Here is a 15,534-nt window from a genome sequence, read left to right as displayed (position 1 = left end):
TGAAGCAGATGGAGGTAGACCCCAAACAGGGCCTTGCAGCCTTACTAAGGTGAGGAGGCAAAAATGGGAGTTTCTTGAGGATGAAGAGTCTGGAATATGTGAGTCAAATTTCAGAAAGTGGGGAGTTATGCAAAGGAAGGTATCCAGAAATCTCTGTGGTGGTGGCATTGAGTCTCTGGCTGAATAGCAATCTGCTTGTGTAGGGTGAACCCCCACAGAGCTGGGCAAGAACAACGTGTGAGGGAAGAACAATTATAAGAACCATTCTCAGCACTCACACAGGGTTGGCAATCATAAGAGTTTCTTCCTGCCCATGTAAAACTTACACGACCTTCAAAGCACAAATAATATTCAAGATACATTTTAAGAAGAAACACGAAGCTGATATCTTGATATAAAACATTATTTCTGGTATCAGATAGCAAGATAATAAACAAGACAATATCTATCATATTGATGTAGGGATAGATGAATACACAAATACAACATAAGAGGAACTCCAGAAACAGCCCAGACTCATCAATTTTGACCAAGTTGACCCTCGAGTGAGGTATGGAAGGCATGGGTATCCAATAAATTATTCTGAAACACTTGTACAGCCATGTGAGACCAGGGATTGCATCTTAATCCCCTCCTTACACCATACACAGAAATTAATTCCACAATTATTCTACATCTAAATGTGATAAGTCATTAAAGCTACTAGAACGTTCTTCTGGGATGATAGAACATTTTTATGAGTGTACGGTAGACAAAAAACATCTCAAAAGGGCGCAAGTATTCCTAACACAAAAGGAAAAAAATGGATAGATCAGACTACATTAAAATTAAGAATGATTGTTTATTAAAAACACCATTAAAAGAGGAAAATGGTGAGATAGACTGTGAGATACTTGCAATACAAATATTCTAAAAGAACTTATACCCAGAAAATAAGATGCATGCCATTCAATAAGAAAATGTAGTTGACTCAATGGAAAAAAAAAATGAGCAAAATTCTTTAACAGACACTTCATAAGAGAGATTATCAAATAACCAATAAACTTTAGGCCTTATTAGTCACTAAACTTCTTGTTGTCAAGTCGATTCCGACTCATAGCAACCCTATAGGACTGAGTAGAACGGCCCCATAGGGTTTTCTAGGCTGTGTTAGTTACTCAGGTAATGGAAAATAAAACCACAATGAGCTAACAATAAAAGCAGAATTGATAAATAGAAAAAGATAGAAAATACCATTTTTTACCTATGATATGAAGCAATTGGAACCCTCATGCACTGATGGTGGGGTTGTAAATACAACCACTGTGAATAACTGCTTGACAATATCTACTAAAGTGGATATTTATGTACCTTTTTATTGTTTTTGTTCTTGTTAGCTGCCATCTAGTCCAGCCCAGCTCAGGATGACTAATAAAATGCTGCCCAGTCCTGTGCCATGACCATGATCTGTTGCTGATCAGACCACTGTGATCCGTAGGATTTTCACTGGCTGATTTTTGCAAGCAGATTGTCAGGCCTTAATTTCTAGTCCGTGTTGAAACCTGTCCAACATCATAGCAACATGCAAGCCTCCACTGACAGATAGTGGCTGTGCAAAAGTTGCACTGGCTGGAAATTGAACAGAGTCTCCTGCATGGAAGGTGAGAATTCTACCACTGAAACACCAGTGCCTTCAGATCATATTCCTTGCGACCCATCAATTCCTCTTGTACGATACATAGTCAGCAGTAAATATGTTCACTATGTCCACAGCAACACAAGTCGTAACAAAAAAAGTGGAAATAACATTAATGACTGTCAACCATAAAATTGATAGATAAATGTGGCATAATCAAAGAATAAAGAGCCCTGGTGGCACAATGATTAAGCACTTGGCTATTAACTGAAAGGTCGGAGGTTTCAACCACCAGCAGCTCCGCAGGAGAAAAGGCCTGGCCATCTGCCCCTGTAAAGATTACAGCCTAGGAACCACATGGGGCAGTGCCACTCTGTGCTGCTGGGTCCCTATGAGTTGGAATTGACAGCACACAACAACAACTAATAAGATGTCAGTTTTGAGTCTTGGTTCTAACATTTAATAATTCTTTGAAATTAACCAATTTATTTAAATTCTCTATTAATCCCTTATCTGTAAAAATGTCACTGTATCTATTTGGATTGTTGAGATTTTTAAGGAAAGCAGTGCATGTAAGGTATCTGAAAAAAGCCTGGTATTATTATCAGGTGGAGCCCTGGTGGCTCAGTGGCTTAAGAGCTCGGCTCTTACCCATTTGCGCCATCCAAGGATCTTAGCCATCCTACCTGTTGCCATCGAGTCGATTCTGACTCATAGACCCATAGGACAGAGTAGAACTGCCTCATACAATTCCCAAGGAGCAGCTCACGGATTCAAACTGCCAACCTTTTGGTTAGCACTGAGCTCTTAACTACCGTGCCACCAGGGCTCCTTAGCCAGTCTAGGGGGTATGAAATGATATCTCATTGTGGTTTTAGTTTGCATTTTCCTAAGGAACAATGATACTGAGAACCTTTTCATTTGCTGATGTACCATCTGTCTATGTTTTTTTATGGTCTATTCAAATCCTTGCCTACTTATTTCTTAAAACCAAAAAAACCAAACCTGCTGCTGTCGAGTCGATTCTGATTCATACCCACCCTATAGAACAGAGTAAGATTGCCCCACAAGGTTTCCAAAGAAAGCCTGGTGGATTTGAACTGCCAACCTTTTGGTTAGCAGCCGTAGCTCTTAACCACTACACAACCAGGATTTCCAATATTTCTTATTATTGGCTAAAATTATGATTTTTTTCTCCAAAAATATTCCATTTAAAATACAGTGGAAAAAATATATATATTTCCAAATGGCATGATAATGTCTCCTAGAATTAGATATCATATGGTGGAAGTAAGGCCACATTGAAAACTCAATGAAATACAGAAAATCTTTTCATAGTGTCATATAGAAAAATCTTTAAAATGTTTAAATTTTATAATACATAAAGTATGTGGGGATATTTTGCAATCCAGTTGACTCATATCCCTTCACTATGCATTGTTAGCCCTATTGCCACCGTATTCGCAATATTGGACTTGTAAATTTTATTGTTTTCATAGTTTGCCTTTTTTAAGGAACTTTCTTATTTTGGAATAATTTTAGATTTATAGAAAGGTTGCAAAGATAATACAGGGAATTCACAAACACCCTTTACCAAACTTCCCCTAATGTTATCAGTTCATATTTCTTTTCAAAACTAAGAAATCATCATTGATACATTACTATTATCTAACTGCAGACTTCGTTAGAATTTTACCCATTTTTCCATTAGTGTCCAGTTTTCCCTCCAAGAGCTAATCTAGGGTACGACATTTAGACATCATGTTTCCTCGGTTTCTTCTTGTCTGTAATCGTATCCCAGTCTTTCCTTGTCTTTCATGACCCTGACATTCTTGAGGGGTACTGGCCAGACATTTTGTAAAATTTTCATCAGTTTAGGTTTGTCTGATGCTTTTCTCTTGGTTAGACTGGGATTATGGGTTTTAAGGAAAAATATCATAGAAGTAAATACCCTTCTTATCATATCATATTATAGGGACATAATATCAATCAATCTGACTTATTACTAGTGATATTAGCCTTGGTAACTTTATGTAATGGTCATGTCAGGTTTCTCCTCTATAAAGTTACTACTTTTCCCTTTTCTATACTTTATTTTTGGAAATGAATAATTGAGTCCAGCTCACACATAAAAATGTGGTTTTACCCATTTTTATATTAGGTTGCATATTAGTTCTGTCTTGTGTATAGGCATTACCATAAATGTAATGGCTTAGATCAGTATGAGGCAGTTCTGCTCTGCATATAGGGTAAGTGAGTTGGAATTGACTGAACGGCACACAATAACAACCCCCATTTATTATCTCACATTTTTTATGTTTTCAGAGTCTGAGCAGGACTTACCTGGGTCCTCTGCTCAGTGTCTCACAGGGCTGAAGTCACAGTGTGTGTCATGCTGTGGTCTTACCTGGAACTCAGGTCCTTTTCCAAGCTTATTCAAGCAGTTGGCAGAATTTAGTTCATTGGGGTTATAGGACTAGAATGCCCATTTTCCTCCTGGCTAGTGATGATCAGGGATTGGTCTCAGCTCCTGGAGGCTTCCTCACATCCAGGTTACATAGCCGCCTCCACAGGCAGGTCACAACCTGACATTTTTTCTCTTTTTCAGGACAGTAGGAACATCGAGTTGCAATAGCAAAGGTTTCCATGGGGAAAATATTAAAGATGCAGGAAGCATCAAAAGAAGATGGAAAGAATACACAGCCATTATACCAAAAAGAATTGGTCGACGTTCAACCATTTCAAGAGGTAGCATATGATCAGGAACTGATAGTGCTGAAGGAAGAAGTCCAAGCTGCACTGAAGGTATTGGAGAAAAATAAGGCTCCAGGAATTGATGGAGTATCAATTGAGATGATTCAACAAATTGATGCAGTGCTGGAAGTGCTTACTTGTCTATGCCAAGAAATTTGGAAGACAGCTATCTTGGCCAACTGACTGCAAGAGATCCATATTTATGCCTGTTCCAACGAAAGGTGATCCAACTGAATGTGGAAATTATCAAACAATATCATTAATATCAAACAGTAGCAAAATTTTGCTAACGACCATTCAAAATGTCTGCAGCAGTATATCTACAGGGAACTACCAGAAATTCAGGCCCGATTCAGAAGAGGATGTGGAACCAGGGATATCACTGGTGATGTCAGATGAATCCTGGCTGAAAGCAGAGAGTACCAGAAAGATGTTTACTTGTGTTTTGTTGACTATGCAAAGGCATTCAACTGTGTGGATCATAACAAATTATGGATAACATTGTGAAGAATGGGAATTACAAATCATCTAATTGTGGTCATGAGGAACCTGTACATAGATCAAGAGACAGCTGTTCAGAGAGGACAAGGGGATACTGCATGGTTTAGAATCAGGAAAGGTGTGTGTCAGGGTTATATCCATTCACCATACCTGTCCAATCTGTATGCTGAGCAAATAATACGAGAAGCTGGACAATATGGAGAAGAAAGGGGCATCAGGATTGGAGGGAGACTCACTAACAACCTGCATTATGCAGATGACACAATCTTGCTTGCTGAAAGTGAAGAGGACTTGAAGAACTTACTGATGAAGATCAAAGACCACAGTCAACACCCATGGTAGCAGCAGTCAAGAAATCAAAAGATGCATTGCATTGGGCCAATCGACTCCAAAGGACCCCTTCAAAGTATTGAAAAGCAAAGATGTCACCTTGAAGGCTAAGGTGTGCCTGACTCAACCCATGATATTTTCAATTGCATCATATGGATGCAAAAGCTGGACAATGAATAAGGAAGACCAAAGAACTGATGCCTTTGACTTGTGGTGTTGGCAAAGAATATTGAATATACCATGGACTGCCAAAAGAACCAACAAATCTGTCTTGGAAGAAGTACAACCAGAATGCTCCTTAGAAGCAAGGATGGCGAGACTGCATCTTACATAATTTGGACATGTTGTCAGGAGAGATCAGTCCCTGGAGAAGGACATCATGCTTGGTAAAGTATGGGGTCAGTGGAAAAGAGGAAGACCCTCAACAAGATTGATTAACAGAGTGGCTGCAACAATGGACTCAAGCATAACAATGATTGTGAGGATGGTGCAGGACCAGGCAGTGCTTTATTCTTTGGTATATAGGGTTGCTATGAGTTGGAACTGATTTGATGGCACCTATTTTTTTTTTTAACAACAATAGCAACAACAAGGATAATCTCCCTTTTGTATTAACTCAAAATCAGTCGACTAGTAACCTAACCTTGATTAGTAAAATAATCAGATGAATCCATCATATTCCCAGGCTCTGTCCACATTCAAAGGAGGCAATATAGAGGGTGTGTACATGAAGAAGTGGGAGAATCTATGGGACCAGCTTATAATTCCGCCTTTCACAGGCTGTCTTCTTATTATTGAGTTGTAAGAGTTCTTTATAAATTCTACACACAAGTCTTCTGTCAGGTGAATGTTTTACAAGTTATTTTTCCCTTGTCTGTGCTTGTCTTTTCATTTCTGTATCATTGACTTTGAAAAGCAAAATTTTGATTAAGTTCAGTTGTTCAGTTTTTTCTTTTACCATTTATGCAATTTGCGCCTTATTTAAAAATAACTCCCTTACTAAAATGGCCTATGTTTTTGTACAGAAGTGCCAAATACCAAGACAAATGAGAAAAGAGGAATTTTTCAACAAATGGTGTTGCAACAAATAGATACCTACATACAAAAGAATGAGCTGCATCTTTTATAGCACACCATCTACAAAAATTCACTCAAAATGACCCATAGACAGAAAGGTAAGACCTGAAACTCTGACTTCTCTATTGATCATATCAAAATTGTTTGTGATTAGCTGGGTATATGGTATCAGCTACAACAACAACAGCAACAGAAAATCTCTTTTAATAACAACTTCATAACAAATATTTACTCAATGCCTACTTTGTGCAAGGTACTGGGAATAGAGTGTTGAGGAAAAATAAACGAAGTTTTTGTTTATATGAAGCTTACAGTTTGGGTGAAGAGAAAAATATTAATCAAATATTCCAATAAATGAAAATAATAAAGAAATGATTTTAGCAAAGTACATATGCACTTACCCTTTGACACAGGAATCTCAGGGATCTATCCCAAAAGATATACCAGACCTTCCATCTCCTGGGCTAATATTCTAGCAGGTACAATTCCCAAACCTGGACAAATTAAAAAAATAAAGGGATGAGACAGTGACCAGAAGCAGGCAGAAATTGGACATCATATAAGAGATCTTTCTTATTATTTTTTTATACCTGCAGGGTATGCCACTATATTTGCCATTGTTTATTCCAGTCTCCTCTTTTTAAACAATTGTTTAATTTTTTGTCCCTCTTTTTGTTATAACAACAACAACAAAAAGGCTGCAATAAATAGCCTTGGCCATATAATTTTACATTTTTGAAAAGAATCTTTGGGGGGAATTATTTAATGACTCATCTTTAAGTAAAATGTTAGCTATAGATTTTTCATATGTGCCACTTGTAATGTGGAGGAAGTTTCCTGCTAATCCTAATTTGTTGGGAGTTTTTATCATGAGCGCCCATTGCCATCGAGTTCATTCCCACTCATACAGACCCTATAGGAAAGAGTAGAACTGTCCCACAGAGTTTCCAAGGACTGGCTGGTGAATGAATTCAAACTGCCAACCTCTTGATTAGCAGCATAGCTCTTAACCACTGCGCCACAAAGGCTCCTTTATCAAGAGAGACCATTGAATTTTATCAGGTGTTTTTTATACGTCTGTTAAGAAAGATAGCAATAAAGAACATCATTGAAATTTTAATGTGAGTTAAAAACTAGATGCCAACAAAACAAAAAAACTCTTTTTTCTTGAGTCAATTCTGACTCATGACAACCCATGTGTTGCAAAGTAGAACCATGCTCCATAGGGATTTGTTTGGCTATAATCTTTGTGGAAGCCGGTCACCAGGATTTTCTTTCACGGAGCTGCTAGGTGGGTTCGAACCTTAGACATTTAGGTTAGTAGTTGAGCACCACCCAAGGACCCTTAAAAATGTTGATAAACTAGGGTCAGGTAAAAATGTTCTTAAAAAATAGTCACTGAGGTATTCAGGGGTAATTGTCAATCTTAAATTATATTCAGTAGTCTTCATTTCAATAATAACATTGATGCTGTTATTTTGAAGTGTTTATTTTACGTCAAATATGTAAGTCATAAAATCATTTGCTTATATTGGTAGAAACAAAGCTTTTCCAGGTAATAGGAAGAATAGATTAAAATACAGAATCAAAAAAGTAAGTAAAAATCTTAAAATTAAATTGGAAAAGCTAGTATGAACTCATGAACTTTTTGCTCTTAAAATGTCTGTTGCCTACTGCCTAGAAGTAATGACAACCTAATAAATCCCTCTAGCACTGAGATCGTGGCTCCTAAGTGACATTTTCCATTAGAAAAAATGGGGATGTTTGAAGAAATGTTTGCTTTCTTGTCTGGGGCAAGTACAAGAGGAACCAGGACGTCACACTCTGTCAAAAAACCAGAGAACATTAAATGATTAAAAGGATTATGCCCCAAGAAGCAGATTTAGAGACTATGATTCCAAGTGACCAAAGTTGAGACATTGTGAACATTACAAATTTTCATCATTTCAAGTTTTTAGGGTAACACCTCTTTAAGTAGAAAAATTAATAAATCAAAGGAGTAAGCATTTACCTGCCTTTCTGGTAAAAACTGTTGTTGCTGTTAGGTGCCCTTGAGTTGGTTCCAACTCACAGCAACCGTATGTACAACAGAATGAAGCACTGCCCAGACTGCATCATCTTCACAATCATTGCCATGTTGGAGCCCACTGTTGCAGCCACTGTGTCAGTCAATGTTGTAGAGGGTCTTTCTCTTTTTTGCCGACCCTGTACCTTACCAAGCATGATGTCCTTTTCCAGGGAGTGGTCCCTCCTGATGATATGTCCCAAATACGAGATGTCTAGCTATTCTTCCTTTCAAGGAGCATTCTGGCTATACTTCTAAGACAGACTTGTTGGTTCTTCTGGCAGTCCAAGTTATATTCAATTTTTTTTTTTACCAACACCGTAATTCAAATATGTCAGTTCTTCTTCCATCTTCCTTATTCATTGTCCAATGTTTGCATGCACACAAGGTGATTGAAAATATCAAGGCTTGGCTCTAAAAAAAAAAAAAAACTCAGGCGCACCTTATTTCTAAGGTGACATTTGCTTTGCAACACTTTAAAGGGGGTCTTTTGAAGCAGATTTGCCCACTGCAATACATTGTTTAATTTCTTAACCGCTGTTTCTGTGGGCGTTGATTTTGGATCCAAGTAAAATGAAATTCTTGACCACTTCAATACTTTCTCCATTTATCATGATGTTGCTATTGATCCAGTTATGAGAATTTCTGTTTTCTTTATGTTGAGATATAGTCCATACTGAAGGCTGTAGTCTTTGATCTTCATCAGTAAGCGCTTCAAGTTCTCTTGATTTTCAGCAAGATTGTGTCATCTGCATATCACAGGTTGTTAGTGAATCTTCCACCAATCCTGATGCCACATTCTTCTTCATATAGTCCAGCTTCTCGGATTATATTTGCTCAGTATACAGATTAAATAAATATGGTGAAAGAATACAACCCTGATGCACATACTTTCCTGATTTTAAACCACATAGTATCTGCTACAAACCAAATTTTAAGTAAAGGCAAATTATAGTTAATCAACCTAGAAAAATGGAATCTTATTAGAAAATCATCATTTTGCAACTCCTAATGACAAAATGGAGCCCTGGTGGCACAGTGATTAAGAGCTTGGCTGCTAACCGAAAGGTTGGCAGTGCAAATCCTCCAGCTGCTCGTTGGAAACCCTATGGGGCAGCTCTATTCTGTCTTATAGGGTTGCTATGAGTTGGAACTGACTCAATAGCATCTAACAACAATGACAATGACAAAAGGGCCCTAAGCAGCAATTTCGTTGAATAGGAAAATAATTAGCTAATGGTTGATGAGATACTAGCACATATGGACATAATAATCCCCCGAACTGAATCAGGCGGTCATTATGGTCTCAATGAAGAGATGCAATAGGAAGGACTTCCGACGTATTTTTGCCTAAACATTAGAAACGTGTTTTTGTTAGGTGCCTTCAAGTCGAAGACCCTGCTCCATAGGGTTTTTAGATCCCCAGGTCTTTCTCCTGTGGAGCCACTGAGTGGGTTGGAACCACCAACCTTTCATTTAGCAACCAAGCGCTTAATCATTGAGTCACCAGTGCTCATAACAAATACCAGGAAGAAGTAATTAATTAAATTTGGAGGACATATGATCTGGTTTTTCTAACAGCGTAAAAACAAAAATTAAAAAAATAAGACAGAATATGGATGATTTATAAAATAAAAGAAAGTTATAAGGGAGTTTAATGACCAGATGCAATGTATAAACCCTATTAGGATCCTGATTCAAACAAACCATGTGTGAAAATACATTGTGAAGCTACTGAGGGAAATTAAGTGTGGAGGGGATATTACATGTTTTTGTTAATTTTGTTTGGCAATAATGTCATGGTAAGATGACATATATTTCTTATTAGTTAGCAGCGGATACTGTATCCTGAAGTACTTAGAGGATAAATGACAAGATTACACGGAATTTTTTTCAAAATCTTTAAGTAAAAATGAAATAGTGGTATAGACAGAACAAAATCAGCAAAACGTTGGCCATTGCTTTTGATTGGAACTGCATACATGGGAGCTTACTACACAATTTTCTCATGTTTAATTTTTCTGTAACAAAAAATAAGCACATGATTGCAATTTAAGGAGAACACTCAGAAAGAAAGAAACCTGTTGTGAAATAACCTGACCTAGACTGCAGAGGTGAGGGGCAGGCAGAATTTGAACTGAGCTCTGAATGGGGAGAAAACCCTGTGGAAGGTTTCGGTTGGAACCCAAAGATAGGAGTGTTCCAGAAAAAGGGACGTGACTGGTGGGAGGCTGGTGATACTAAAGAATGGAATTAAGGTATGAATGGTTGGCTACGGATTATCTGTTATCATTTCACTAGGTGGTTGTTGTTGTTAGGTGCCATCGAGTCAGTTCCAAATCATTGCAATCCTATATATAACAGAATGAAACACTGCCTAGTCCTGCACCATCCTCACAATTATTGTTATGCTTGAGCCCGTTGTTGTGGCCACTGTGTCAATCCATCTCGTTGAGGGTCTTCCTCCTTTTTGCTGACTCTCTACTTCAGTTAGGAGTGGACTAAATAAGCAAACAGAGCTACTAGGTAGTTTATTTGTTTTTTTTTTTTTTTTTTTTACAAGAGCCACAGGCGGGATGTGTTATACTTACAGGTATCGTAAGTATTTTAGTTACCTAATGCTGCCATGAGGCCGTGGTGGCACAGTGGTTAAGAGCTTGGCTGCTAACAATGAAAAGGTTGGCAGTTCAAATCCACCAGCTGCTCCTTGGAGACCTTATGGGGTGGTTCCAATCTGTCCTATAGAGTTGCTATGAGTTGGAATCGGTGCGACGGCAACGGGTTGTGCTGCCATAGCAGAAAAGACCACAAGTGGGTGGCTTCTAAGAATAGGAATTCATTTTCTCACCATACAGGAGACTGAAAGTCCAAATTCAGTGCTTGGCTCCTAGGGCGAGGCCCTTCCTTGTTGGTAGCCCTGTGAGGTCTCTGGTGTTTCTTGGTGTTACTTGGTGTCTGTCTTCCCCCGGTTTTTGTGTCTGTGTCTATCCTACTCTTTTTATAACTCAAAATTGTCTTTGGTTTAGGACACATCCTACCTGGTATGACCTCTGTAGTGTAACAGAAGAAAACCCCTATTTCCAAACATGGTCACACCCACAGGTACGGGAGTCAAGACTTCAATTCATATTTGGAAACCATGATTCAATCCAAAACACCATCTGAGTTTGGGAAATAGACTCTGTGGATGATTTCTTTAAACTCCTAGACACTAAACAAAAAATGCCAAAGGTAACCTTTCCTCCCAGCATGGGTATTTTACCGAAGCCCAGCCTGCTCTTGTGAAGACAAGGTAGGTAATGCTGGTGTAGATAGAAGCCAACGCAGAAGACAGGCTTTCCACAGCCTGGAGCCATGGATTTCCAGGGGGTGAGAAGGGAAGCAGGAGACTCAGGGAAGGTCACTTAAGTATGAAGAAGAATTTTCTGAGGCCAAGATTCCTGTGGCATGATATGAAAGAAATGATCTAGGAATCGCTGCTTGAAGTGGTTGAAAACCACCCTGGAGAGTCCCAGAGCATAGGCGGCACGTCTGCAGCTTGAGTCTCACGTTAAAACAGACCTGCACATTATTCCCTGGTGCTGAGTTAGAACACAATAACTGAATAACAGCAACAAAAATAAATCTTCTTTTGACTGTCTGAGAAGGGATTTGGAAATGGACCATGAGAAAGGAACATTCCTGTGCCTCCCAGGCTAAGATAAACAGAACACTAGTGTTCCACAAAATGTAAATAGGTATTAATCAGAAAAGAAGAGCCAGTGATCAAAAAAGTTTGGAAAGTTCTGGTTAAATAAAAGACTGGATTCCTTCACTAAAGAACTTTGCGGATTTAAAAAATAAGCTAATATGCATTACAATTCTGCGGGAGTATGCAGTGTTTCCCAAATTCATTTAACTTGGGAATATTTTTTTCTTTTCAGAATACCTATTAGCATCTCATTGGACATTTGTGCTCTGTGCCACTCAATCTGGGAAACATTAGTGGAGTGCCATTTACATTTCAATGGATACCAAGAACTAAGCCCCAGGAGAATGATCTGACTCTGTCTGTTTGGGAATAAAACTCTCTGTAGTAGACTCTGAGCAGAGCCAGAGCTGAAGCACAGGAAGGCCACTGGGTGGACTTAGAAGATGTCCTAGCTAGAAAACCTGAAAACTAACGCAGACTGTTCCAAAAAGATTGTAACCCACAGAAAAATTTGGGGATATTTATATTGAATACAGATATCTCCTGGTCTGCAAGGGGATGAGAAGTCCCATAGGAAAGCACCTGCAACCTTTTTGACAGGCTGGCTGGGAGTGGGGAGCAATGGGTTGGAAGACAGGAAGGGACAAGGGCACAAGTGGGAGAAAATGGCTACGGGTATGAAAGATCTAAGACTGCGGCAAGAAAGCTCTTATTCCTGGTACTGCAAGGTCCTTTGATGACACTGTTATCCAGCCTTCTGGAAGTTCTGTTTGTTCTCAGAAGGAAAGAGCTGTGGAATAAGTGGGAAAGAAAGGAAGGAAGAAAAGGAGAAAAGGGAGGAACGGAGGAAAGAAGGAAGGAAGGGAGGGAAGAAAGAAGGGCGGGAAGGTGTAGATGTGCAATGTGACTTTTCAGGGCATGGATGTGGGATGGGTCAACTCTGCTTCTGGCTGCTCTGTCCAGTTTCCATGAGCTGCAGAGAATGGGGCTTCATGCTGAGGACATCCTGAGAGCCCATCCACAGCACCTAAAGTCTAATTAGAATGAGCGTTTCCATAGCTTTGGCCCTTCTTCCCTCCTTTGGGCTGGCTCTAGGCACCACAGATCTGATGGGATGCTCCAGCCAGGATCCAGCCTGACCTGGCTTAGTCTCACTGAGAACAACAGCCTTGGAAGGAACAAAAGAAAGGAGAGGGGGAGGGAGAAAGGGAAGGAGGGAGGAAATAAACTAAATTTTGTGTCTCAAGGCATTCGAAGAGTGTTGTTGTGAGATCCTTCACTTAAAGAGCAATTTGTTAAAGCCCAGAGAGGGAAGAAATATCAACAAGTAGGAGGCATATAGCATGGAAACCAGCAGCACAGCAACCACTTCTGGTTGTCGAAGGATCAGATGTCTGGTGGCCAGCAACTCACGGAACATTGTTCAAAAAGAAGTAAGGATTTGATTAGTGGCCCTAGGCCAATACACTGGTATAAGCAATGGCATAAAAGAACACCAAGAGCTGAGACATGGTAGAACCACAGGTAGTGCCTCCAATTAGATGTGAAATACAGACCCCCCCATCACCACATACACACCCATTTGAAGTGATGTACCCACAAATGCTGAAGCTTAGGCAGTGTGTGGAAGCGTCCCTGAGGGTGTTTAGAAAGGACCATGTTTGGTGCGTGAGTAGGCAGACTTGGAAGCTTTGAGACTGGCGAACCATCCTAACTGCAGTTACTGGAGAGTGACCTAGAGCATACCGATTACACTTCCCTCAAGAAAAGACAAACTTAGGGGCCTCACAAGGGGAAGGAGGAGATGTGACATTCTATTAGTCTTGAGGGAAGACATCCACTCACTAATTCATTCATCAAGAGAGATTTGGATAAACACTCGCTGAAGAAGAGAATTTCCTGGTAGCTCTAGAGTGTAGAAGAGAACGGTCTGAATCTCTACCTCTGAAAAAAAAGAAGACAGTTCTCATGGGTACTGTCATGGTACAAAGAGGTAGTGGCAAGGGCCTAACTAATGGGAAGCCCATAATATTCCCTGACTATGATATATTGCAGATGACACAACCTGCTTGCTGAAAGTGAAGAGGACTTGAAGTACTTACTGATGAAAATCAAAGACCGCAGCCTTCAGTATGCATTACACCTCAACATAAAGAAAACAAAAATCCTCAGAACTGTACCAATAAACAACATCATGATAAATGGAGAAAAGACTGAGGCTGTCAAGGATTTCATTTTACTTAGGTCCACAATCAATGTTCTTGAAAGCTGCAGCCAAGAAACCAAACAACACATTGCATTGGACAAATCTGCTGCAAAATATCTTTTTTTAAGTGTCAAAAAACAAAGATGTCACTCTAAGGACTATGGTGCATCTGACCCAAGCTGATTTAGTTATCTAGTGCTGCTCTAACAAATACCACAAGTGGATGGCTTTAATAAATAAACTTATTCTCTCACAGTCTAGGGGGTTAGATATCCAAATTCAGGGTGCCAGCTCCAAGGGAAGACTTTCTGTCTCTGTTGCCTCTTGAGGAATGTCCTTGTCATCAATCTTCCCCTGGATTAGGGGTTTCTCAGTGCAGAGACCCCCAAGTGCAAAGGACGCGATAGTCTCCTGGCACTACTTTCTTGGTGGTATGTGTCCTCATGTCTCTCTGCTTGCTTCTTCCTTTTATATCTCAAAAGAGACTGGCTTAAAACACATCTTAATCTTCTGGATTGAGCACTGCCTCATTAACATAACTACCTCTAATCCTGCCTGATTAACATCATAGAGTTAGGATTTACGACACATAGGATAATCACATCAGATGACAAAATGGTGGACAATCAATCACAACTGGGAATTATGGCCCAGGCAAGTGGACACATATTTTGGGGGGACACAGTTCAATCTATGACACAAGCCATGGTGTTTTCAATCATCTAATATGAGTGTAAAAGCTGGATAATGAACAAGGAAGACTGAGGAAGAATCGACACCTTTGAATTACTATGTTGGAGAAGAGTATTAAATATACCATGGACTGCCAGAAGAATGGACAAATCTGTCTTGGAAGAAATACAGCCAAAATGCTCATTAGACTTTGTCTAACATACTTTGGCCATGTTATCAGGAGGGACCAGTCCCTGTAGAAGGACATCATGCTTGGTAAAGTAAAGGGTCAGCAAAAAAGAGGAAGGCCCTCAACCAGATGAATTGACACAGTGGCTGCAACTGTGGGCTCAAGCATAGCAAAATTGTGAGGATGGCACAGGACCAGGCAGTGTTTTGTTCTGTTGTACATAGGGTCACTATGAGTCAGAACCAGCTCGACAGCACCTATGTATTCCATTTCTTGTCATGTTTCTTAGCTAATAATCCACTGGATTTAATGGAAATATTTTTCCAATCCCCATGTATCTGTCAGTTTGTCTTACTGTGGTAGCTTGCATGTTGCTGTGGTGCTGAAAGCTATACCACCAGTATTTCAAATACAAGAAGGGTAATCCGTGGTG

This window comes from Elephas maximus, chromosome 1, assembly GCF_024166365.1.
Source record: "Elephas maximus indicus isolate mEleMax1 chromosome 1, mEleMax1 primary haplotype, whole genome shotgun sequence".
NCBI lineage: Eukaryota > Metazoa > Chordata > Mammalia > Proboscidea > Elephantidae > Elephas > Elephas maximus.
The sequence above is the reverse complement of the archived record's forward strand: the minus strand, read 5'-3'. Positions refer to the sequence as shown.